At 45.0% G+C, this 27,865-nt stretch overlaps 1 protein-coding gene across 11 annotated transcripts in view; it reads left to right on the forward strand.

Moving 5' to 3' along the window:
• Nucleotides 1–27,865, forward strand: part of LOC139747513 (uncharacterized) — a 1,014,963-nt gene that overhangs the window by 867,817 nt on the left and 119,281 nt on the right. For all 11 annotated transcript variants that reach the window (XR_011712405.1, XR_011712406.1, XR_011712407.1 and 8 more), the window contains one exon: nt 7,767–7,850. The gene's annotated coding sequence lies outside the window, so the exon portion shown is untranslated. The remainder of the gene's footprint in view (nt 1–7,766; nt 7,851–27,865) is intronic.

Genomic DNA, 27,865 nt, shown 5'->3' on the forward strand with positions numbered 1-27,865 from the left:
GATTTTGTGATAATGATAATAATAATGATGATAATGATACTAATAATTATGATGATAATGATAATAAAAGTAATTGTAAAAGTAATGAAAATATATATATATATATATATATATATATATATATATATATATATATATATATATATATATATATATATATATATATATATAGTCTTAGTTATTTCAAGCATTCCTTTAACGCCTGAAAGAGTCATGAGTTACTGAGCTGCCGATTCAGTCAGTGACTGAACTATTAAGCATAATGCACCCCTGCCATCAATTGATTTCCTCGAGCATCAACCGAAATCCCAATTGCCTCAATTACCCCCTTGTTATTGGTTATTTCCGTCACTAACTGGACTGGTTATTTCAATCAAAGCATATCCAAGACCGACCGTCGAGAGGAGTGTCTGAATTGTTAGTTGTGTCAAGCGTTATCAGAATTGCAAACTCAAGCTTGTACAGTCCAAACTACCATTTGGTTCCAGCGCAGCCTGGAACACCGCCCGTGTCTGGAACTTGGTGCACCAGCCGATAACAAGGAACAAGGACGAGGCAGCAGCTGACACCCTGAGATAGTCCCTCGCCTCAAGTCTTGGGAAGGAAAGGGAAGTGGGGGTTGGACGGAGGGGTTGCAAGAGAGAGAGAGAGAGAGAGAGAGAGAGAGAGAGAGGATGTGGGGTCCTCTTCGTAAGACAAAGGCCCGTGCATGCTTAAGGCCTGACGGATCTTGAACAATATCCACCTCAATAATGGTTCAACTTGTGTTGTTATTGCTGTTTCTATATTTCTCTCTCCTTTGTTTTTATCCTTTTTTTTTTTGTCAAACGCGCTAACAGGTGTTCCCAAAGTCTTCTTAAGATCTTCTCTTGGTACGTACATACGTTATACATAAAGCAACATTCTCCTCCGATGCGAATAAGTAAACAATACACTGCCATGTTCTTCGACGCAGCTGTTATTGCTCGACGGCTGGAGAACCCAACGTACCACCATCATATTGTCCAGACAACTATACGTAACAAGGAATCCAAGAATCTATAGTGGTAAATTAGTTCACTCCCAAAATAGCTTCATTACTGAGTCCATTGGGTATGTTCAGACCTCGCAGAGAAAAAAACAATGACACATCCTTCAAGCGTTTCACAAGAGATGAAGACAGGAAAGAAAAAGTTCAAATGATTTGGTATCTACATATATATTACATAAAGATGGAGATTTATCTCGATCTATGGCACCTTGAAATCATATTTGGTGGCTTATGAAGCACTTCAGTTTCCTCACCATAGATTAACATCATTGATTAATCATTAAAAAAAAGATACTGTATCTGTTGGGGGAGATAATGGCCATGAGTGGCTTTGTGTGAAGCTATTTTAAACATCTCTAGATAGATAGATTTCTCTTGAATTACTTTGTGTCGAGAAATGGAACTCATGAGAACGTGTCATTCGGGAATTAAGCACCAATAACCAGCCAGTTCCATTTCTCTCCAGTTCTAGCAACAAGGAGCTAATTTCCCCACTCTCTGACTACTAGATGCCAGTTTCCCCACTCCATCTATGACAGCTAGATGCCAGTTCCCCCACTCCATCTGTGACAACAAGGAGTCGGTTCCCCACTCCATGTATGACAACAAGGAGCCAGTTCCCCAACTCCATCTGTGACAACAAGGAGTCCTTTCTCCCACTCCATCTGTAACAACAAGGAGCCAGTTCCCCCACTCCATCTGTGACAACTAGATGCCAGTTTCCCCACTCCATCTATAACAGTAAGGAAGCATTTCCCCCACTCCGTCTATGACAACAAGGGGCCATTTCTCCCACTCCAACTCTGACAACTAGGATCTAGTTTTTCCAACCCAACTCTAACAACTAGATGCCAGTTCCCCCACTCCACCTGTGACAACAAGGAGCCAGTTCCCCCCCACTGCAACTCCGGCAACATTCACACTGTCATTTAACATAACATGTCCTCCTCAAAGAGGCCAAGTTCCTGGCCAAGTTCCTGGCCTCCCTTCCTGAGGAGGTAGGCCAGCTAGGCCGGGCCGTGAGAGGGGGTACACACACACTCTCTCTCTCTCTCTCTCTCTCTCTCTCTCTCTCTCTCTCTCTCTCTCTCTCTCTCTCTCTCTCTCATATCCATATTCTAAAAGGCACTTTGTTCCTCAGCACATGTCTAAAACTGCTGTGAGATTATTATTATTATTTTTCTTTTTTTTTTTACAATTGGTTCGCGCGAAACAGCCAAAAGCGGCACACCGAGATAAGAAAGAGACCAGTTATCTCGAATGAATCGTAGTTTAAGAAATCATGAGATGAGTTGATAAGTATTCACGCCGTGATCTTTTGCAAATGAAGGCGTTGGCCGTGAAACAGTACCATCTGTGGTGTAAGGAGGTGAAATGTTTTCAATCCCGGTAAGTCTTCTCTCTTCTTTTTTCTTCGTTTGTGGGACATTCGTAGAACGGGAATTAATCTTTTTCTATTCACACACGATAAGGAAAACTTGTCTTCGTCAATCGTGATATGCAAATGACTTTAATTGGTATGGGGGAGAGGATATGCACGTTAAAAGATGAGGAGAAAGGAACGCAGTGGAGAATAAAAAGTCACTTTTAGGGGCAAATGTGGGATTCTTAATGTAAAGTGATACATGTTAATAATGATTTGTCCTCACTGAAGTCTTCAGATATATACGTCAAACTTTGCGGTTGATGATGCTTAGTTACAATACTTCAAAACACACACACACACACACACACACACACACACACACACACAGAGTCATGTAGTGGTTAGAGTTGCGACCCCACGAATCTCAAGGCCCCAGGTTCGAATCTCGGGGAGGGCGGACTGGCTCATAGCCAACACAAAGCTGTTCCTCCTTCCTTCTGGGACTGGTCACCATTCTCACCATTCTTCCTCACCATCACTGCTCACCATCCCTCTTCACCACACTCACCATCCTTCCTCACTATCCCTCCTCTCTACCCTCTTTACCACCCTCCTCACCATCCTTTCTCACCACCCTCCCTTCTCACCATCCCTCTTCACCATCCCTCCTCACCTTCCCTCCTCACCATCGCTGCTCACCAGCCGTGAAACCTGGTGCCCTAGGGTGGCTCTTTGTAGTCATTCTGGGGGGAGGACCAATTCCAGCTGGCATTCCTTCATTACCCCGGCCGACGTGACCTGATCTCTGAACTGATGCCTGGTCCTCTCTCTCTCTCTCTCTCTCTCTCTCTCTCTCTCTCTCTCTCTCTCTCTCTCTCTCTCTCTCTCTCTCTCTCTCTCTCTCTCTCTTCTCTCTCTCTCCATCATAAGGGAGTAACTATACCGTTTTACAAAGAGCGTCACTGAGAGGAATGGAACTAGTTAGCTATCGAGCGGGGTGATGAGCGGTATGATAATGAGAACTTTCAGAACAAGACAAAGGAAGAGATAAGAATTATTGATGACAATACATATATATGAAGGAGAAATTGAACACTGCCGTGTTATATGGCCACCAGCCAAGTCAATGGGAATAGACAAGGTAGATAGAGGGAATTCAGAAGCACTATACAAGGAAAATGGAGAGGATGGAACATATGAATTACCACGAGAGACTGATTGAACTTGAACCTTAAAATCTAGAAAGAAGAATAAAGATTATACGTGACAGTCTACGCATGGCGGCAAATTAAAGGGATAAAGGATAATTCTATGAGTTTACATATTCTCTCAGCATAGAAGAAACGGAGTTTTTGAATTTGTAAAGATACCATGGAATAATTCCAGATACAAAAGATATCAAGCAAAGATATACGAGAGCCCTGCAAGAAAGTGAGAAAGATCATTCATTGTGCTGCCAGGAGAAATACGAAACAATGCATGGAACACCTGCAGAAGAATTCAAAGGAAAACTTGCTCTGCGGTTGAAGTCAGTCCCAGATGAACCCAGAACCGATATCCCTAGGATGGGCGTAACGGCTGAGAGGAAACAAAGAGTAATTTTTTATTTTTTTCATATAGTAAGACACTGGGGGTGAGCGTATCGCGATAGCCTTTCTGGCAATATTTCTCACCCTAGGTACTGGTAGATGGGCTCTCTCTCTCTCTCTCTCTCTCTCTCTCTCTCTCTCTCTCTCTCTCTCTCTCTCTCTCTCTCTCTCTCTCTCTGTCTCTCTCATCCCCCACCATTTTTCTCCGGCAGTCTGCTCCGTCCTCCATGTGGTATTCCTTCATTACCTCAACCTGACGTGACCAGACCCTTGAGGACCCAGCGCTCTCTCTCTCTCTCTCTCTCTCTCTCTCTCTCTCTCTCTCTCTCTCTCTCTCTCTCTCTCTCTCTCTCTCTCTCTATCACCCTATCCCCTCTTGCTCTCTCCTTCTAACACTCATGTGTCTCTTTAGTCTCCTTTCCTCTGCATTCTCTCCCTCCCTGTTTTATTTTCTCTGTCTCTTGCCATCTCTTCTTCTTCTTCTTCTTCTTTGTCGTAACCATCTTTTACGTCTTGTTATATTTCAATTTGCTTCCCTTGTTGTGCCTTCTAGTTTCTTCTCTCGCATTTTATGCCGTTAAGTAAATATGTCGTCTCCTCTGTCTCTTCTCTTTATTAATGTACCCTCTTACCCTCTCTCCCGCTTCCCTTTGTCGTTTCTCCTCGTGTCGCCTCGAATTTCCTCTCTCTTATCTCTCTTCCCATGTCCCGTACTGTCCTTTATTACCACCTTCTTTTTCTTATTTTTTTTTTCTAATACTTCTTCTCAGAGCTTCTTCGTTTCTTCATCTCGTATGCATGACTTCTTTCAATTTCGATGTCATTTTCTTTTATCAATTTGTTCTCCTTTTCCGTTTCTTCATCTCGTATGCTTGACTGATTTCCAGTTTGTATGTCACTTTCTTTATTGATATATTCTCTTTTCTTCTACCGCCGTTGCTTCTCTTTCCTTCATTCGTGTCTCGAGAATAATTGTTTCGACCCTCTTAAATCGAGAGCCATAGTCTGTCCTTCATTCTTGACTCGAGAATAAGTGTTTCGACCCTCTTAAATCGAGAGCCATAGTCTGTTCATCACTGCATTGGATTATCTCCTTTTCTAAAGATAACTCCTACCTTTCATCACTATCTATCAAAAACGCGCCTTGTTTTCGTTGTAGATAAATTGATAAATAATGAATAAATGACAGTCCATCGGATGTAAGAAGCCATTTAGCTAAAAATATACAGTTGAGGTAAAACAGATATTACAGAACTCAGTACGTTTGTGTGTGTGTGTGTGTGTGTGTGTGTGTGTGTGTGTGTGTGTGTGCGTTGTCTGTCTGTCTGTCTGTGTCCGTGTGCGCGCGCGGGTTCAGGAGGTTTAAGTCCACCTGTCCGTAACACTCGCCCTCCAAGGGCAGCTGGGGTCTGCTTGGCTCCCGTGCACCTGTCGTGATTGATTTTCCCATCAGGCTGGAGCTGAGAGAGTGGGAAAGGTCACAGGTGGATTTTTCCCAGTGTGGACATGACCAGAAACCTTGATGGATCTTGATACGAAAAGCCATCGAGATTCTGTAAATGATTTTTTTTTTTATATAACCAGAACACTCATTTCAAGGCGGTTGCTACCACATGGGGGCTTAGCTGGAACGGTATGTCTTGTACACAAAGCTGATTTAAGGAATGGATGATGATTTCACGAACCTTACTGAATGTAAGTTGTTCGATCTGGGTTCTCTCTGCACCTGCAACTGGTGATATGCCAAGACATCTGCTGAGGAAGGAGGGTCGTGAAGGTAGCTCAGGGTCTGTGTGTCACTGAGTTGGACGTGTCACCACTTCCTCCCACACGAAGCCAACGTCTTGGTAGGAAAGACTCCGGTGACCTAGACATGGGAACGTATCATTAGACGTCTCGGAGGTGATGGATAGTGATGGCTGTGCTACACAGAGAGTGACCTGACCTTCCAGATGACGGGGAGTTGAAGGGTGACCTGCCAGGTGGCGAGGATGACCTGATGGGAGAAGGATGTTGTGGCTAGCCTATCAGGTGATGGGTGTTGAAGGCTGACCTACCGGGTGACGAGAGTTGAGGGTGATGTGACGGGTGAGGAGTGTTGTGGCTGACTTCCCAGGTAACGGGTGGTGAGGATGACCTCTCTGATGAGGTGCCATGAGAGTGCCACTCACAGATTCTTCCTCCTCCTCCTCCTCCTCCTCCTCCTTCAGGAGTGAACACATCAGCACCTGCTGCATTAATGCTCAACATCTACGTTTTGAAGGGATGGTAGATAAGCCGGTGGTGCCTCTTTGTTCGCAGACCATAATCTCGTCATCAACCATCAAGTCTCCTGTTATCTGTCCATCCCAGCGTTCTCTCATAACCCATTGTAGAATGAAAGCAGCTTCGCTAACCCCCCATGCTCTCTCATAACTCAATCCAGAATGGAAACAGCTTCGCTAACCCCCCATGCTCTCTCATAACTCAATCCAGAATGAAAACACCTTAGCTAAACTGGTGTTCCTATAACTCAGTTAAATGTTTGACCAGCCATATACCTTATACTTGCATGGTATTCCAATATGGTACTGTCATTCATGCTGAAGTCCCTCTACTTTACTTAGCATCCTCACACCACCTACTGTCCGTTAAGTAATTCCTGTATTTCCACTGATACTTATTTTTCTCATACTTTGTATCAACCTCTTTTCTCTCAATGTTTCCTAAATTGTTCTATCACTTTTTCATTCACTGGTTCAGGCAGCCAACTTTATTTTCTTAAATATACTTCTGAGTCTAGCAGCAAGTGGCCATTACTTCTCACGCTGATGTAGATCTAAGAGATCATTGGTTCTAATTGTTCATGTGAAGCACTTTATCAATAAATTAACTAGTTCGAAACATCCATGATATTTTGTTGAAATTCGTTGATGATTGAAAATTAAGTTTAGTGACCTAACACTGGTTTAGCATACTTACCTTTGACCTAGACCTTGATTGACTTAGGCTACAAATTGGACAGTTTTAAGCTAGAGACATGATTCTGACCCGTAAATCTCTTTAAATATTAGCTATGGATGGTCTAGAAGTGCGGTGCTGGGCGATGGTTGGCCATATATGCTACAGTACCTAGTGCGAAAAGGCTAGAAATTATGTTTCACGTTTGATTGGACAGGTGTGTACTCTATGTCACGTTGTCCAGCGTTCACTGATACGTATGTCTCTATGGCACGTTGTCCAGCGTTCACTGATACGTACGTCTCTATGGCACGTTGTCCAGCGTTCACTGATACGTCTTCTCGTAAATTACTAAAGATAAACTTTCCATTTTGATCACAGAATTAAAAGTCTCTTTCACTAAGTTTTACATTGGTTATTAGCACACCAACACACACCTTTGTCTGGTCACTGTCTCTTCTTCTTAAAGTCATGTCAGCCTTCAGTTACCCAGTACTACATGGAAACTCATGTCAGCTTCCAGTTATCTGATATTAAATAGCAACTCATGTCAGCCTTCAGTTACCCAGCACTACATAGAAACTCATGGGAAACGGAGATCTTAATAATGGAATTTTGAGAAGCATATAATGTCTGATCAATCAGCTTGAGAGGCTTCTTTTGGCGTGACATGAGGATCTTATCTCCAAAATCCCTTCTTTTCTCCTCCCTTCCTGATTCTCTTCATTCACATCCAGCTGTGTTTTGGGTTGGCTCATTTCAGTACCTGTTGATGGATCAACCTCGCCTTCTTCTGTGAACAGTGAAGTTGTTTAACCATGCTTTTCTCCTCCTCTTTCAGATACGCTTCATCTTACGTTCCGTCTTGTCAAGACTTCTGTGGTGTCGGGTTTTGGATTGGATTTTCCCATTGACGTAAAACAAGGTAAGTGTACGTCCCTACAACTCCCAGTTTCTCTCCTTTTCTCTCCCTCGCGACTCCACAACTCGATTCAGTCATCGCCTCTAACGTCATCGTAATATCTGTCATGTAAGCTCCACATTACACGAGTAGGTAAGTATACCGATGATAGACTAGGAATCTTTTCGTTCAGATATCAAATGTGCTTTTCCTCCAACCAGTTAATTCAGGCACTCAAGGTGCTGCTTTGTTCTTGTATGGAGTACTGTTTTTTCATGTTCTGGGTGGCTTAAGGTTCTGTATACAGATTCAACTAAGTCTACGGTAATCCGATATGTCACTTCTCCCAGTTTGACCTCAATGGTTCTTTCACTCTTCTGTAGATATTGCTACGGTATCCGCTCCACAGAGGCTTGGTACATGCATTCCTTCTGCCAGCAGTTAGGCCACGCAGTAGGGAAGCCACTGTGTTACATAATTGCTGTGTCTGTCGAGAGATCAGCTTGTCAAGATTGAAGTGAATTTAGATTTATCGAGAGTGTGGTTAAGATGAGTTCGATGGTGCCTTCCGTCGAAGTCAAAATGATTGTGATTGATAGTGCTTTGGCATCTCGACGATGGGCAGTTATGGTCTTTCTTTTTTTCTCTATAGTTTCGCACACTTTTAAGCATTGGAACTCGACTCTCTTACGTCCTTCCTGTTACTATACAGTCAGCGAGTTCTTGTGGTGAAGCGAAAGAAATTTTTCCAGGAATCATTTATGTACCTCGTCACTGTACTTTCTACATTAATTTTTTTTTGTCATGTACGGTGACCAAAACAGAACACAGTATTGAAGACGGGGACAACATCAGTGATTTGTGAAGAGTGAGGATCATTTCCTTTGACTTAAATTCAAAAGCCCCGGACTATGAATCCAAAAATCATGTTCGCTCTTTCTTTTACTGCATCTGCGCACTGCTTACTTGGCTTTAACTTACCATAGGTTATCATACCCAAGTTTGTTTTTGTTTTTTCATTTCCCTTTTTTAGCTCAACAGAAGCCATACCGTAGCTTGCTCCCTCTTTTTAAAACCGGCGTGGAATACTTTGCATTTATCGATATTGAATTCATTTGCTACCTGTTAGTCCAGTCCATCAATTGTCTTTGTCAGTCTGAAGGTGTGTTTCTTGTTGTAGATATGTCTCCCAGCTCAGTATCATCTGTGGATTTCCATATCATTAACATATGTGAAAAATAGACCTGGTCCCAAGACTGATCCCTGTGGAACACCACTTGTTACATCTAACCATTTTGATGTCCAGAACACAAATGCAGCTCTCTATGTCTGGGGAATGTGGTTTCATTTGGGTTTATTTCTGGTGTAGCGTTTAAGACTGGTCTCGGAGGTGGGTTGGGTGTTGGGTCGGTTGCATGTTGTGTCATTTCAGTGTGTACATATTCTGTTCATGCAGGGTTTGTTGGGGTAGGGGCATTTGTACGTTTAAGTCGTTTTTTCATGGGATGGAAGTATCTGCTAGTGTAGGTTGTTGAAGTTTGAAGCTGTGGTAAATTGTTTCCTCTCGGTGTTTGTGGTTGGTTATGAAGTGGATCTAATGAGAACGTAAAGTTCTGTTGCTCGGTTGCAAAGACCTGAGTCTCGAACATAATGAAGTGAGACTGTACTGGAAGTATTTTGTTTCGTTGTGCCAGTGTTGGGTGTTTGTGTTAGCTAGACAACCAGTGATTATTCTGAATCCTCTGCTCAGTGTAGTTTGAAGTTTAGCTATATTTGTCTTTAACAGCATAGATGACCAGGCAGGTGAGACATGATTTAAGGTGGATTGGATGAAATGTGATGAATAGGTACTGAGGAATCCTTTTCATCGTCTAATTAGGTACCATTAAATGTTCTGTTTTGTTTCTATGTGGCTTTTGTGTTGATGTTTGTGACGTGGGGAATGAATCTCATGTGGGTGTCGTATGTGATGGAGTTTTGTTGAGTAATTGTGATGGACAGTTCAAGGTGACTAAAGGAGGCAAGTTGGATCCATGCCTCACTCATGAGTCAAGAGGTGGACGGTCAACTCCTTTAGTCAAGCGGACATTCTGTTTCGAAGTGAGCCAATGTTCCAATTGCGTGATCTAGTGTTGCATATTTATTGCGCCTTGGGGTAGTCTCGGGTCGCTGTGGTGTGACTGAAGTTATCTGGGTACCAGAGGGCTTTCAATCCTTGGTCTGTAGGAAATGATAGAACACTATTTAAGAAGAGATTTGGGGTAAACTTCCTCCTTATGGATCTCCATTGTTAAACCTGAGGATTTGGAACCTTCGTTTCTATACATCCTGCTGGCTTAAGTACATTAATTCTCCCCAAACATTGGCACTAACTTAAATTAGTGTGAGAATGTGTCCTGTGTTCTCCACACGTAAAAGTGCTTCTAGATCTTTCACTTTGAAATCCAAATTTCTTGACTTTAGATCAGCTTAGGCTTCGACCACGGCTCGTTTTCTTTGGTAGAAAAAGAGAGCATGGATGTCTGAGACAATTGTAAACTGAACCTAACGCAAGTAGTGCTCACATACACAGCCTGACCAAGCCCGTTCAGAATGAACCTTTGAGCCATCTTCTTTATCCTCCTCTTTTGATGTATTGAGTCAATTCTAGAACAGTGCTGAGAGGCCATTCCCTCGTCCTTGCACTGGCTTAGAAAAATTAAAGTTTTTCAGCAGATTGAAGAACCCCAGAATGATGATTATTAGTTGAGTTTCGTATTTGCTCAGGATTGTTCGTTGAGATTTGTATTCGCTGGCGTAATCCTTCGCCAGGAGCAGCTAGTGATGCCCCGTCTTTGGTGCGCTGATGTCGAAATTTGTCATCGCCCACGTCTAAGTTAAACACATGAGGCTACTTGTGTTGCTCTTTACAAAAGGTTATATTCACATAGCTTGCACGTTTAGCGGTAAATGATTTACATCATCATACATAGGTGGGTCTATTATATTTTTGGCGACCATTTGCGTACAGTTAGTGTGTGTGTGTGTGTGTGTGATATCCTGTTCCTTCGTGAGAATTTGCATATAGATATACATGTCCGGGTGTTATAACAAGCCGTAAGTTTCATAAGGGTCTATCTACTATCTACGTACGCCAGGCCCGGGCAGATCCTCTAAAAGCGAATCACTGGTATGATTGTCAAAGATATTAGAACTTACGCTAACGAAGGGATAGCATGTTCTCCGCCAGTGCTGAATTCTGACGTGACAATACTGAATTTCGCTGCGAGAGCTGGCCATGGCAGCCGTAAGGCTAAAGCTGATATTCCCCCAGTAGACCAGGGGACTCTCGGCCTTGTGTCCTCGGAGGGGATAGCATAATATTACAACCCGCCACTGAATTCTGAAGTGACAATGCTGTAGGTTCGTTACTGGAAGCAATTATCACACCTCTGCCTTATGTTTGAAGCACTTGATACGCCCGCAGCAGGAACCCGACCTTATGACGGACGGCGGGGTAGCGCTGTATTGCCGCGAACCACACAATATGAACGGTGGGCCAATCATAAACATGGCGGCACAAAGCCTCGCCGACCGCCTGTCAACTGAAGGACTCGGACCAACACCGTGCCATCCCTCCTGCCTCCATACCATCGAGATCCCCCGCGATAAAGCACATGCACGTGATCCATATGTACCGTTAGACTTAACGTTGGTGGTTGGGGGGGTTGGTGGGAGAGGAGGAGAGGAGAAGGGCAGCCCTTCAACCTGGTGCCCGAAGCCTTCCTCGCAGCCACCAGCAAGGCTGATGTCGGAGGGAAATGGTTTTCGGATAACACGGGCTGCGTTTCCTCCTCCCCCCCACGTATTGAATATTTTGTTTCGTAGATTTTAAATGATTTCGTTAACTTGGGGTCGTTTGTGTAAAGAGGGAGGAGGGGCTGGGGGAAGGGAGAGAAGGGGGGTGGCTTAAGACGTATTTGGAGGAAGGAGAAGGAAGGGAGGGGGTTGAAGGGAAGGGTGATGGATGGTGCAGTGGTGAAGGCGAGCATTGGTGGTGGTGAAGGGGGAGGGCAAAAGAGTTCAATAATCGATAATGAAGGTAAGATATTGGTTGTTGTGGGGAAGCGACCACCATGCATGGATGGTTCCAGGACGCCATTGGCTCTCGCCTCGCCACATCCTACCTCCCTCCCCCCATCCAAACCCACCCACCCACCCACCCACCAACCACCCATCCCTGCCGCACACCATCCACTGCCGCCCATAACTACCCCTCCCCCCCTTCTTTCCCCCCCTCCTTTCCCTCCCCCTCCCCCTCTCCCTCTCCGGCTCCAAATTCAATTGTCGACGTCCAAGTTCCAGCAGTGGTAATTTATTTACTTGGCAGTATTAGATTAGACCAGGAGTTTTGGTGGTGTACGCGGCTAAGGCGTGTGTGTGTGTGTGTGTGTGTGTGTGTGTGTGTGTGTGTGTGTATGTGTGTGTGTGTGTGTGTGTGTGTGTGTGTGTGTGTGTGTGTATGTATGTCTGGGTTCTGAGACGTGTTTTTTTTTTTGTGTGTGTGTGTATTTGTGTGTTTAAGACGTGTATGTCTGGGTTCTGAGACGTTGTTTTTATGTGTGTGTGTGTGTGTGTGTGTGTGTGTGTGTGTGTTGTGTGTGTGTGTGTGTTGTGTGTGTGTGTGTGTGTGTGTGTGTGTGTTTGAGACGTATATGTCTGGGTTCTGAGACGTGTTGTTTTTATGTGTGTGTGTGTGTGTGTGTGTGTGTGTGTGTGTGTGTGTGTGTGTGTGTGTGTGTGTTTGCTAATATGTGTGTATGAGTGTTATACATGCAGGTGCTGGACATGTACAGGCGCGGGTGATGGAATATGGCCCGAAGATTATGCACCACAGGCAGTCTCTCTCTCTCTCTCTCTCTCTCTCTCTCTCTCTCTCTCTCTCTCTCTCTCTCTCTCTCTCTCTCTCTCTCTTTCTCGGACTACGTGCATCACCACCTCTTTTCGTGCTTCAGTACCGTCACCCCGCTCCCTTTAGGGTTAATAACAAATATAGAGCTCAGGCACCATTCCTTCCTCCTCCTTCTCCTCCTCCAGGAAAATAAGATGACAAAACAATTTATATAACAAGCTAAACTGTTAATGTTGTTTGGGGAGGAAAGAAGATGTTCTCCCTAAGAAAAAAAAGAATCAATATTTAGCCGAACGTAACATTCATAGGCAAACCATTTACTCCCCTTCATTCTTTCCCTCTTGCTCCTTTCTCCATCTTCCCTCCCTTCCCTTCCCTTCCTTTCCTTTCTCCCCCCCATCACCACCAGCTTCCCCCTCAGCAGCATCGCCACCCAGCTCCAGCCTCCCTGGAGATCCCTACCAACATTCCATTTCCAATATTTTGATTCTTCCAGTGTCCGCTCCTCGCGGGGCCATCAGCCAGCGGAGTGATGGAGGAGGTGGTGGGGAGGCCAGGCGGCCACTAGGGAGGGGAGCAGCAGCAAGAGGAGGAGGGAGGAGGAGGGGAGAGAGAGAGAGAGCCGCCCCTCCTCCTTCTCCTCCTCCTCCCCAAAATGGCACCGGATGCAGCAGCGCCCTCGGCCCCGGCCTCACCAAAGGGCGGCGTGACTCCCGGCCTGCCTAGTGGTAGAGGATGGGAGGGAGAGGGAGAGACGGCGACTGTGCCGGGGAAAGGTCGCGGGGTGAGTGCCCAGCCGAGATCTCTTGTTCAAGGATGTTCGCCAGCCTCAGTCAAGACCCTCGACTCCCTCCCCCAACAAGTGGTCTTTCTCTTTACTTCATTTTCGCTGGTCTTTACACCTTCCCTCTGGTCTAGATGGTCTTCCGCTTACGTAGAATGGTCCTCCTCCTGAAACCTCAATTGGTCTTCTTCTCCCACCTCCTCCTCAAATGGTCTTTAGCTCCTCACGTCCATCAGCGACGCTGTTGATCCTCACCGTGAGTAGTGCGTTCCCAGCATGCCTGTCTCCTTTCCCTCCCTCCTCCTCCTCCTCCTCCATTCTCAGCTCTCTCTCTACCACCTTTACTCTCTCTCTCTCTCCCTCCCTCCCTACTTCCCAGATCTTGAAGTCTTCCCTCCACCCTCCCTCCCTCCCTCCCTCCCTCCTTCCCTCCAGACTCTCCCATCTCATCCTTTTTCCCTCGACTTTTATCTTCTCGGGCTTCCATCTAATTTGGTTTCCCGGGCTGGTGTCATCAGTGTGGTCCTCGTTAATTTCCACCACTGCTCAAGATGTATGTGTGTGTGTGTGTGTGTGTGTGTGTGTGTGTGTGTGTGTGTGTGTGTGTGTGTGTGTGACCTGGCATGACAGCCGTTCCTCTGGTGCTTCTCCAACCACACCATCTCCCCTGGTGTCTGGACACGGCACATGCAAACTCTTTTTCCCCCCTTCAAGAGGCAGCTGGTCTTTTCCCCCCCAGCCATTTCCATGTTTCCTTTCATTTCCTTCAATTAGAAGTAACTACACACACACACACACACACACACACACACACACACACACACACACACACACCTCATAGTTAGACTTGTCAAATACCTGTCTCCGTTATATCGACAAGGGTCATTCCTCCCTGACGTACGTCAGCAATTCAGTCTCTCTCAGGGTCAACGCATCTCAATGCGCGCCTCTCTCTCTCTCTCTCTCTCTCTCTCTCTCTCTCTCTCTCTCTCTCTCTCTCTCTCTCTCTCTCTACCTCTGACCCCTCCCAAAAACCTCCCTTCAGTCTGAACTTCTTTCACCTCGCATACCTCGACCTCCCCCCCTTTCCCTTTCCCCCTCTCCCCCCTTTCCCTACCCCCTTTTCTTTCCCCCCTCCCCCTCTCCCCTTCCCCTCCCTCTTCTCCTTTACCTCGCGGCACTCAAGCGATTCAATTATAGTATAGCCTGAGTAATCGCTGGGTACTCAAGCAATCTCACTTAATGCAAACCTCTGACGCAGCGTCGTCGAATTTACGAGGGCGCGTAGGTAAACTCTCCTCTGGGGAGGTCAGGCCGGCTTCGGAATGGTTTGAACCGAGAAAAACTCCTCTTGGTTAATGTTATTGCCCCCAGAAACTCTGCCTCCTGCTGAAATGGACCCGCCGGGTACATAATAGACCCGCCGGGTACATAATGCTCGAGCTAGCGGGAAGCAATGCTCTCAAGGTGACACTGGACTGGCCTGAGGCTTTGTCATTCTGTCCCCATCTCGCCATTACCCCGGGATTATCGCTGGCGCTATCCACTGTTTTCTTCGTCTTTTGTGCCTCGCCCAGAACGAGAGATTTCCAGCGATCGCCAAAGGAAGGTCTCTCTTTCCTCTCTCTCTCTCTCTCTCTCTCTCTCTCTCTCTCTCTCTCTCTCTCTCTCTCTCTCTCTCTCTCTCTCTCTCTCTTCCCTCATGCTCCGTGTTCATTCAGCCTGAAGTTAAATGTTTCTCTCATTTCATCTCGATTATTTTCATTATATACGTTTTCTTTCTTCTTCTTCTCAGTCTACCAGTTTTTGTTCACTTATTGGGGTTAGGTTTGATGAATTATGGATATAGCAGTGATTTCTAGTATGATTCTGATTATCGACATAAAAAGGTGCATTTATCTTACTAGTTCAAACGATATTTGAATTTATAGGATTATGTCTATATCATCCATTGGTAACGTCTATCAATCAGCCTCCATACGCGTGAAGTGATCAGTCCTGATTAACGTTACTCGATCACTTGCAACATTATCTAATTAATCATTAGAGGTAGACCAACATATCAATTAATCTGTTAATCAGTATACTCACATCAGAAGGTCAGGTACCATCTGTATCAAGTGATTGATCACCTGCTCAAACTAATCAATCAATAATACTAAGTTAAACACGAGATGTCAGCAGTCAGAACATCTAATTAATCTCCACTGTATATATATATATATTCTAAAGCCTTTAGAACTATCAGCATTACTCGTTCGCCACCACACAGCGATTGAGCATCGGTCATGAACATTATTAATCGATTAATGGATAGTGAAATCACCTCATGGGTCTTCCGCGAGAAGACATCTCCTCCTTGTGTCGTTTCCAGCGCCTCTGCCTCCCGGTCACTCTTGATATACTCCATCTCTAACGACATCCCTCGATCAATGTGGTTTACGTTCTCCTTCATTTCTTTAACCTTTTCTTGCGCTTCTTGCCAAAAGGTTAAGCCTTCGGCTGTTCTTGTGAGGAGGTTAGCTTTCACGGCTGTTCTTGTGAGGAGGTTAACTTTCATGGCTGTTCTTGTGAGGAGGTTAACTTTCATGGCTGTTCTTGTGAGGAGGTTAACTTTCATGGCTGTTCTTGCGAGGAGGTTAGCTTTCACGGCTGTTCTTGTGAGGAGGTTAACTTTCATGGCTGTTCTTGTGAGGAGGTTAACTTTCATGGCTGTTCTTGTGAGGAGGTTAACTTTCATGGCTGTTCTTGTGAGGAGGTTAGCTTTCACGGCTGTTCTTGTGAGGAGGTTAACTTTCATGGCTGTTCTTGTGAGGAGGTTAACTTTCATGGCTGTTCTTGTGAGGAGGTTAACTTTCATGGCTGTTCTTGCGAGGAGGTTAACTTTCATGGCTGTTCTTGTGAGGAGGTTAACTTTCATGGCTGTTCTTGTGAGGAGGTTAACTTTCATGGCTGTTCTTGTGAGGAGGTTAACTTTCATGGCTGTTCTTGTGAGGAGGTTAACTTTCATGGCTGTTCTTGTGAGGAGGTTAACTTTCATGGCTGTTCTTGTGAGGAGGTTAACTTTCATGGCTGTTCTTGCGAGGAGGTTAACTTTCATGGCTGTTCTTGTGAGGAGGTTAACTTTCATGGCTGTTCTTGCGAGGAGGTTAATTTTCATGGCTGTTCTTGCGAGGAGGTTAACCTTTTCGGCTGTTCTTGTCAGGAGGTTTACTTTTTGGCTGTTCTCGCCAGAAGTTAAGCCTTCGGCTGTTCTTGTCATGATGTTAACCCTTTGGCTGTTCTTGCTAGAAGGTTAACCTTATCGGCTGTTCTTGTTAGGAGGTTAACCTTTCGGCTGTTATTGTCAGGAGGTTAATCTCACGGCTGTTTTTGCAAGGAGGTTAACTCCTTCGGCTGTTCTTGTTAGGAGCTTAACCTTTTGGCTGTTCTTGTCAGAAGTCGACCTTTCGACTGTTCTTGCTAGAATATATCGGCTGTTCTTGTTAGGAAGTTAACCTTTTGGCTGTTCTTGTCAGATGGTGAGATGGCTGTTCATGCCAGGAGGAGTGGAGGTTGAGGATACAAGCCTTCCTTCCTCACTGTTTCTGTTCTAGATTGATCTAAAGTAGAAAACCAGTTAGAGGATCACGTGACACATAACCTTGTCATTAGACCAAGTGGATTCTGTTATCAGCTCCCCATAGGAGATGTTTCGTCTGATTACTCACTGATCATAATGTCTGGTTATTTATTAATCGTGATGTCAAATTACTCACTGATCATAATGTTTGATTAATCATTAATCGTGATGTCAAATTACTCACTGATCATAATGTTTGATTAATCATTAATCGTGATGTCAGATTACTCACTGATCATAATGTTTGATTAATCATTAATCGTGATGTCAGATTACTCACTGATCATAATATCTGATTATTCATTAATCATGATGTCAGATTACTCACTGATCATAATGTTAGACTACTCACAGATCATGATGTCTGATCTCTCTAATCACCCTCTTCAGTAATCAACCTCAATGGGGTTTTTTTTGTCTAATTACTCACGAATCATGATCTCACGTGGATTACTCACCAGACATGATGTCAGATTACTCACCTGATCATGATATCTGATCAACTTCGTCAATGATTGCTCTCTGACCGATCCTTCTCTTCCATACATACACACACACACACACCAGACTCTATATCACCAGGGGAAGCAGTATTTGATAAAGTGATCTCACCTCTGGAACCCTAATCAAATATATTGACAATTGACATAGAGGTGGTATCACTTTAAGCGCTGTGGAAAAAGACTGAAAGTCTAGTAAATGTAAATTAATAGATGCGGTAACAACATTCCTAGTTATAAACGAGGAAACCAAAACAAAAGACAGTGCCCAGAGGATAGACATACCCAAAATATGAATGATCAATAGACGAAAACGTATGGTTTAATTAATTACATTCGTGTCGATTGAAAAAAAAAAAACACAAAGAAAATAATGCAAGACGAAAAAAAAAGTAGTTTATTTTGATATTATGTATAGCAGGTTTAACATGGCATTAGAATCAACACCTTGTGCATCTGTATCCCGTTCACTCGCGTGTTATAAGGGATCCGCCACACGTTATCGAAGTTTCATATGAAGAATTAGATTCATTCACGCCGTAAGGACGATTTTCCTTCTTTTTTTGTGTGTGTCTTAGTAAAGCACTTTCTTACATGGATAAATAGAATTGTGTAAAATGTGGCACATGCGTTCCTGTATGTATGCTTGTATACACACATATACGCAACCTCATACTGCATAAATGAAACACGATAAGCTCCCAAGTGCACTTTCGTGTCATAATCACGTCATCAGGGGAGATACAAGAAAGAAATATTACAGTCAGTTGAAATACAACGAAGAGACGTAGCTAGGACGCCATTTGGTAAACAAGTGACTACCCAAATGAATATTTATATATATATGTGTGTGTGTGTGTGTGTGTGTGTGTGTGTGTTTGTGTGTGTGTGTAAGAAATGTAGACACACAAACTTAGAAAGGGAGAAAACATAGAAGAGTTACTGCTTGATTGAGAGTACCAGTGGCCAGAGTTTGCCAAAAAGACAAGAGCTAGCGCGTAGCTCTCACCGCACGACTCGCTTTGATGAATGATGCCTTGTCACTTTGCCGCCATGCGCATTACGTACTTGTTAATCCAGGGTTCATCTGAGACCGAGGAGGAGAGAGAGAGAGCAAGAATGAAAGAAAGGAGGAGGATAGACAAGGAAGAAATGGGTAGAGAGAGAGAGGGAGGGAGGGAGGGAGGGAGGTAGGAGAGAATAAATGAGTGAATGAAAGGAGGAACGACAAGGAAGGAATGAGTAAATGAGAGAGAGGGAGGTAGGAGAGAAAAATGAATGAATGAAAGAAGAAACGACAAGGAAGGAAGGAAGGAATGAGTAAAGAGAGAGAGGGAGAATGAATGAATGAATGAAAGGAGGAACGACAAGGAAGGAAGGAAGGATGAGTAAAGAGAGAGAGGGAGGTAGGAGAGAAAAATGAATGAATGAAAGAAGAAACGACAAGGATGGAGGGAAGGAATGAGTAAAGAGAGAGAGAGAGAGAGAGAGAGAGATAGGAGGAGGGAGAGAAAGTAAGATGAGATCTATTGTAAGCATCCGGGAGTGAAGGAGGAGATGGAGAGCGGTGTTGGGTTGAGTCTTCCTGGATATTTACATCTGCCAGTCTCTGGGCGAAGGTTAGGGAAAGATAAAAGATTTATTTTCTAGATATGCGACGGACTGGGAATATGCACGAAAAGGATCCATATACGTATAGAATGATTTTATCATACCCGCAAGAAATCTTTCTCTGAGGGTCCTGTTGCCTCACGGCTGCGCCGCATGCGGGAGGAGGTTAATGTGGTCTCCTTTGTGGCAGGACGATCCTCGACGAGGCTTTAGGCCCTTATCTTCCTGTGATGAGTCCTCGTCAAATGACTTTTCTCATCCAGTGTCACGAACACCAATATATGTACGTTCATATACACGTGCTTGTGTGTGTGTGTGTGTGTGTGTGTGTGTGTGTTGACCCAGTGACCCCGGCTATGACCTCTTTATCATCTTATCAGTGAGTAAGACTGTGCCTTTCCCCCGTCTGCTGAAGTGCCTCCCCTCTCTGTGCCACACGTCCTGCTAAACTTAACCATTTTACCACAGCGGAATTATCTCCCACTCTGCTGGATATCTCTCCCCTTCCCTCCTTCCTCCTTCCCTCCCTCCCTCCTTCCAAAGTGTGTTCACCTTCCCCCCTTCCAAGCTGAACTTAGCCTCCTCCCAACCTGACCATCCTACCTCCGAACACCCGTACGTCCTGCCATGTCCTCTTGGTAAACATTGTTCATCCTGCTGTCCCCCTCCCTTCTCCTCCCCCTTTTCCCCCCTCCCCCGTTAAACAGTTTCGCCCCCCTTTCCCCCCTACTCCTGTCCTCGTCCCCCACAACGCCACCTCCTCCCCCCTTGCCATCTGCTGAACTACGTCTAGATTGGCTCCATCCCCTGAACCACCACTTTGGGCTACGCTCTCTGATCGTTTTCCTCTAACGAGACAAATTACACGCTTCTTCTCCGATCTCCGCCTGAAATGGCACTCACTCGGGAGGCGGAGACGGAGGAGGATGAGGAGGAGAACTGGTAGGAGGAGGAGGAGGAGGGAGGTACAGAAGGCCTGGGGAGGGAGGGTGGGTTGCTGCTGCTGTACCTGGCTTAACTGTAGTGATTATATCACCACAGTTATCCTGTGTTTCCCGGGGAGAAGAGACTCGAGGTAAATCAATGATGCGGGGAAGTTCCCTGGACTTCGACACTTAAGGGCTGCAAGTTACTGTCGCATTATTGAGTCTTAACGCCCGAACTTTTACCCGCAGTATTCATTACCGTGAGGGGAAAAAAAAAATTATAAACGTTAATTTAGACGTTGAGAGACGGGCAAATACGGGTGATTTCCGTGGAAACTTGGGAGACGGCGAGGCTGCCTTGGCTACTGCGGTGTTCCTTGACCTGCCGAAGTCGATTGGAGGAAATACCTTCGACACAAAGTAAACAGTACGTGCCATGTGGATTAGGAGGAGAACTTAAGTTGAGGTAATGTTTTGACGGCGGGGAAAAAAGTGAGGTTTGGCTGTGTTTTGGTGAAGTAGAGGTGAGGTTTGGCTTGTGTTTGGTGAAGGAGAGATGAGGTTTGGGTGTGTCTTGGTGAAGAAGAGATGAGGTTTGGGTGTGTTTTGGTGAAGGAGAGGTGAGGTTTGGGTGTGTCTTGGTGAAGGAGAGGTGAGGTTTGGCTTGTGTATGGTGAAGGAGAGATGAGGTTTGGGTGTGTTTTGGTGAAGGAGAGGTGAGGTTTGGCTGTGTTTTAGTGAAGGAGAGGTGAGGTTTGGATATGTCCTGGTGGCGAAGGGGTGAGGTTAGAGTATGTTTTAGAGATGGAGAGGAGGGGTTTCTGTAGTCTGGTATGGTTTACTGGCGGAGAGGTGAGGTTTGCATGTGTTCTAGTGGCGGAGGGGCGGGGTTTAAATTGGTTTCCGTGGTATGTATTGATAGCTGGATTGTGAGGTTTGGGTACGCCTTCAAGGCAGAGGGGTAAGGTAGTGGCCATACCCAGAATGGAAGGTGAAATCTGGGTGTGTTCTGAAGACTAAGGAGAAATATTGAGACATGTTTAGAGCCACGAAATAAAGTAGAGTATGTGTAAGGGGGAAAAGATAAGACCGATTTTCATTTAAAAGCGGAGTGGTAAGGTTGAAGTAACTTTGAGGGGGCGGGTGAGTGAGACTGGGGAATGTTTTAAGGATGTGGAAACAGAGAAGTTTGTGGTTTGAAGTATGGCGATCAAAATCAAATCCCCGTGTTCAAGGTGAGGGGACGCACGAGTGAATCGTAAAGAGGGAAGAATATTTTCGCAATGAATATGAACGGCCTACCAGAGGCGCCTCATATTTTGTCCTTTTCTTCTAAGTATGTTTACCTGGCTTAAGGTTATGGAGAATTCGCATTATGTCCTTCAACAGAGTTTATACTGTGGTGCTTATTACGCTTTTGCTGTTGATGAGTAAAAGTTCGCTGGTCAAGATTACAATCCTCTTGCTCCTTGAGCCCAATCTATCAGCATGGCATAGTCATCTTGAAGAAGCTATAAAAGTCCAGTTTTTGCAACAGCTTGATCTTCAAGCTTAGAGTCATCCATGAATTCTCACATCTTTCAATAAGTCCAAACAGATTAGTCCCAAGAATGAATCCCTGAGGCACTCCACTTGTTACGTCTAACCATTCTCGATCGTTGATTACTTATCTTTGTGTGCGGTTGGTCAACATATTTGTCTTGCTACTGAAGTACAACACCAGCTATACAGTGAGAGATTGAACACGTTTGAAGTGGGTCGTTTAAGTGAAGTATGTATCAGTGGGAGTGGTGATGTTGGAGCAGGTTTCAGGGATAATGGTGGGGTTTGGTATATTTCACAGTGAAAGAACGTTTCCCTAGATGTGTTTCAGGGATAAAGTTTGAAGAGACCTTCTGCAGGTAATCTTTTACATTTTCGTTTCTCTTGCTGCAAACTTGTCGTATATAAAGAACACCCAGATTAATTTGGGATGAGAATAGATCACATATACTGTAAACTCCTTGTTTTCATTCCTATGAAACATTTGCTATCTTTATAACATTCTCAGACACAGACACGCCCTCCTAACTCATTGTATTTGCCTTATGAAGTCTCATACAACGACCTTATTGGTACTTTTCTCATCCACTGTTATCATCAACCATCACGAATACTTCTAAAGTGGTAGTAACTTCAGTCTCCATATATCACCATGCAGGACCACCTCGGTGGGAGGTGTCCAGTTATAATACCACTGTAAACAATGTAACTGACAGTTATCATAGACTCTACACAAAGGCATCTTGTTGGTATGACACAGCTTGTATGAACCCTAGCTACTTGTCTTTATATTACATGGGACTACATCACTTGTAGCCTCGTAGCTGGCCACTACCTCAGCGCCTCTTACATTAGGGGGTTAGGGGGATGAGTTATGGTCACCTGAAACCTCCAGTTATAGGCACACTGAACTATAACTAATCGGTGGATACATTAGTCCCCAGTTATAGTGATGTACAGTGGACTGTAAGCAAGGAAAGGGTGCCTCAGTCCCGAGTTAGTGACTGTAACCAAAAGGAGTCTGTGCGTATCATCCAAAGTTACAGTGGAAATGTAGGACTGTAACGAAGAGGCTGCTATCCCCTCGTTACAGCGACATACAGGACCGTAACTAAGAGGCCCTTAGTGCCCCCCCCCCCACCCCCCTCAAGTTACAGTGACACACGCAGGACTGTAAACCAAGAGATGAGGTTATCTCATCCTCCAGTTATAGTTCCAAGCCGCACCACCAGAGCGGACAGAGATGCCTGCCACTGTTATTATATATCAAATAGATAATGGGATAGGACTAATGAATGGATTAGTGTACCTTGAATATTAATTAGTGCTCTAAGTCAGAGCCGACCTATTTACATAGCATCCATCCCAGCACTGTGATTGCAGAGGCTCAGAATCAATTGAGGTCCCAGATACGAGGAGTGAATTGAAGACCCGGGGCAAGTGTCTGCCAAGCGGCAGGGGCTCCTAAGGTCAGAGTTCTCATTACGTATCTATGGGTGGGTCGATCCTAGAGCAATGGTGATGGTTAAACCCACCACGTACGTGTCCCTGCATCTCCGTGCATCGGAGGAAGATAATGGTATTCCCTGTCGATCGTAAGGGTGAGGCTCCCAATAAAACAGGGTGGGGGAATGGCCCAAAGACGACTCTGTGGGTTGTCTCCTCCATGCCCCGTGACTGGTAATTCATTGGAGACTCACCTTAATGCAGGAGCGGCTGGTGGGAGGCCCAAGGGCTCAGACAGCAGCCTCATGTAGCCAGCCACAGCTGGCAACCCCACTAGGGTTTCTTCATAGGATAAACAAGAACAAACGCCATTGCATTTGCCCAGGGAAGCTATTGGGTCCAAATATTCAGCCATCAGGGTAAGAGATTTGCCCTGATTTGACACATTCTAACTCAGTCATCCATGGGGGGAGTGTGACCAAAGGTTAGGTTAAGATTGGAAAAAAAGAAAAAGTAATCGCTTCATAAATCTTCCTGATTGGTCTCCTTAGACAGAGAGAGAGAGAGAGAGAGAGAGAGAGAGAGAGAGAGAGAGAGAGAGAGATAATCTAGTATATCATGGAAGAAGAAGCGCGTGAGAAGCCTTACCAACACAGATTTCTGAAGACGGAACACAGACGTCATCAGACTTGACCTGGTCCGACCTGACCTGACCTGACCTGACATGACATGACATGACCTTCCTGACGACCTGAAGTGAGAGATCAACACGTGAGAAGCCTTACCAACACAGATTTCTTAAGACGGAACATAAGAGGTCATCAGACTTGCACCTGGTTCGACCCGATGGACCTGACCTGACCTGACCTGAATGATCATCTGACCATGATATCCTGATGGTCGTGTTGTTACTAAGTTATCCCAGATTGATCTGCTGTGAGGAGTAATGTGTCGAAGTGTCAAAAAAGAAATTTTTTTTTTACGATATCGCTCTTTTTTGCGATATCGCTGCTTAATATTGATCTCGCTAAAGATTCCAAACTGGCCTACGAAGACATTAATTGGGCTTATGGAGGGTTTCAGTATGACACTAATTAATCAGAGTATCTGGGACCCCTACCTCTCCAGGATGTACACATCAGAGTCTGTGGATGAGGCTGACACACTTCCATAGTACACACACACTCACACACACACACACACACACACACACACACATACACTACAGTACACGAGAATCTTCACATACACATCCATGATATTGAGTTCTGATTGTATAAGCCAACGACTCCTCTCATAGGGGTCCCTGTAGCTTCAAGGTTGCGCTACATTCAGTAGCAGGGAAATGACAGACTCCCTTGGAGTGAATAGTTCCTGGACGAGATTCCACTCCTTTTCGTCTCTCACTGCAGCACATAAATGGTACACACACACACACACACACACACACACACACACACACACACACACACACACACACACACCATAAAGCAGATACGGGACACAATATGTGTTTCTGGAACCGCCACCAGATGGACTACACAACATAACGGTCAGATGGGGAGGGAAATTTGTTATGGCTAACTTGAAATATACCAGATGTAGAAAATAACTTCGATGACAAATTTTGGCCGACGTTGTGGCCTTAACACTGGCCGAAGAGAGCAGTGCAACGGAACAGTGTTATTGAGGATAGTTAATACACGACTCTTGGTATAGGTAGTCGAAGTCCCTTTCGTGAAGTGTTATTCTCGTATCCTCAGCTTCGTCAGGAGACCTAAGGCTGAAGTACTGTTCTTAAGGGATGTATATACATGTATATATGTGTATATATATGTATATATATGTATATATATGTACTTTCTAACTACTTGAACACGACAATACGACCTTTGCTTGTGATGTCCTGGCTTTTCACCTGACCTTTGAAATGGTCGAGTCAAAGACTAAGGCTGACCTTGGTGGTCAAGGGTCGTCACGTCATCCTCCTCCTCAAGAGGCTGATTATTCTCATACCATGACTTACCCCTCAAAAAGAAAAAAAGTAGGATGATAGTACTCTTTTGGGGCAATATCTTCCATGACTTGATATTCTTCAACGAGGAAAGGTCAGGTTAACTCCGGCCTTCTGTCCACCCAAGGTCGACCGACCTACGAAACCTCTTGAGCGAGCGGAAGACGGGAGCACATCGAACTGAGGGGAGACGAAGTGTTTGAGAGGTGTGGTTGCCGTGGCGAAATCCTGAGGGCGGTGGTAGGATGCTGGTGGCTCGTGGTTTGCGGCAGCGCTGTACACCAATCATGATCTTCTCCCTCATTTCCTCATCTCCGGCTGAATGATGCCGCTAATAGGCCCCCAAAAAAGACCTTCGTAATACTGCACACACCTTTTTCATGCGCCAGTAGGGGCGCCCAGAACACGCCGACATGTTCTCAGTCAATCTGGGGAGAGTCATTCGACAGGATGTTTGGTTCAGATAAGCCTCCCCTTCGTCAGGAGGGCTGGCCTCTCGCCTCCTTCCTCATAAGGCTGGTTGTGGGTGTGTGTGTGTGTGTGTGTGTGGAAGGGGAAAGAGGGAGGAAGATAGGGAGGGAGATGAAGGTGGCGGTGGTGGCTTGGCTTAGGGGGGGGGGGGGGGGGGGGGTTGGTGGTGGTGGTGGTGGGTCGTGGGTTCCCCACCGCCCACCACAGACCGGGACTCATTCCCCAGCCTCATCCCTCAGCTCTAAGCATGATTAGGAAACCAATCTATCATGATTCTGGATATTACCGCGGAGGGCCAGATTGCTGCCCGTCTTCCTCCTCCTCCTCCTCCTCCTCTCCCATCTCCTATCCTCCATGCCTGGTATCCCTCCTCTCCGCCAGGTTCCCCTTTCCCAAACAACCCTCCCTAGCGAGACACCAACCCCCCTTCCCTGCTCAGACTGCAACCGCCAGCACCATCGTGACTCTGCTACTGAGTGTGCGTATATATATATATATATATATATATATATATATATATATATATATATATATATATATATATATATATATATATATATATATATATATATATATATATATATATATATGACAGAAGGAGAGAGTCTTATGCATCAGCCGTCATGGCACGGGCAAAATACATTCCCGACTCATAACCATCTCGGATGAGAGGAAATATAAACAATACGGGAGAAAGAAAACGTAGGACATTCATACGTGTTCCCCTCCCCTGTAGACCTGACTCTGAAAGGAGGAAGGACTGTACGTAGGTCGAGGGAAATACGATGGAAGCAAGAGAGAGAGAAAAGAGAGAGGAGGTGGTGTCCTAACGGTCAGTCCTCTTGTCGTTGGTTTCCACACAAAAGCTAAGGATGCCTCAGTGTGCCCTCCGCCACATGGGTGCCTCAGTGTGCCCTCCGCCACATGGGTGCCTCAGTGTGCCCTCCGCCACATGGGTGCCTCAGTGTGCCCTGGTGTTTATGACACACGGAGATACCAGCGGCCGAAATGCTATCTGTAAAACAGAGAGAGGGTAGCAAGAGAACAGCGGATAGAAAGGAGGGATGGTTGGAAGAGAGTTGATAAGAGAGTCAAAGACGAGCCAAGCTAAAAGAAAAACATATTATTAGAAGGCCATTCTAGACAGTGCGAGCTGTACTCCGTACTGGGAGAATAAGACTCATTCTAGACATGGATTAGATGCTCATAGGAAAAAAATAAGCGTGGCACTTGTGCAACATCCACAGCTTCTTTTGGGAAAACAGACTTAGTGGGGGTTTATAATATGGCGGTTTGTTTCCAGGACAGAGTGAATGGTGTGGTCATGTCCACTGTGTTTGTTATTACGGATTTAAAACGAGTGAGAGGTTTAGGGGGCAAAGTATATTACTCACACTGACATACTTTCATAAGAATACAAACACACATACACACACCTTATACACTAAAACACAAATGAATACACACAGCACACAAATATATACACATGCACATACACACATGCAGATACGGATAAGAAATTCGTTTTTGCACTAATGAATTTAACCCCTCTCCTACATGCTGCACTAGCCCAATTAAGAAAATACGTTCAGTGTGAGAAAAAGAACGAGTAATGAGAATGGACAAAGCGGATTTAAGTACAAAGAGTGGAATCATCGGGATAAGATTGAGCAGGGGTAAAGATTGAGGAGAGATTGTCATTTAGAGAGAGAATAAAGAGTGTAGGCAGTAGTACAGAACCTTAAAGGACACCATTGTTGACAGGATAAGAGGGTGAAGACGTTCCATCAGTGATCACCAACACAGAACGACAAAATATAATACAGAGAGAAGCACAAAAGCCAAGGGATGGAAACCTAGAAAGCAAATACTTATACCAGTTCGTGGTGTCACACGCTTTGGAGACGTCGAGGACCTTGACAAAAGATTCCCTCAAATTCCCGAGGGAGGAGCGCTAGAGGTGAAACACACACTGGAAAGAAGATCGGCCCAAGACCCTGCACCCACCGTGAGAGCCGCAGTGGTGATCTAAATGAAGAAATGAGGTTCTAACTGTTTAAGAAAAGAGTTAATGAAAGTTTCGAAGAGTTTGGAGGCGACGGAAGCGAGAGCGTTAAGGCGATAATTAGAAGGGCTACGAACTGCCCTCCCTGCTCTGAGACGGGCGTTAGAGGATTGGTGGCAACGATCGGAGGTTACTCGTGTTAGACATCTAATTCCTTGTTAGATAGA

This window comes from Panulirus ornatus, chromosome 69, assembly GCF_036320965.1.
Source record: "Panulirus ornatus isolate Po-2019 chromosome 69, ASM3632096v1, whole genome shotgun sequence".
In the NCBI taxonomy this organism is placed as follows: domain Eukaryota; kingdom Metazoa; phylum Arthropoda; class Malacostraca; order Decapoda; family Palinuridae; genus Panulirus; species Panulirus ornatus.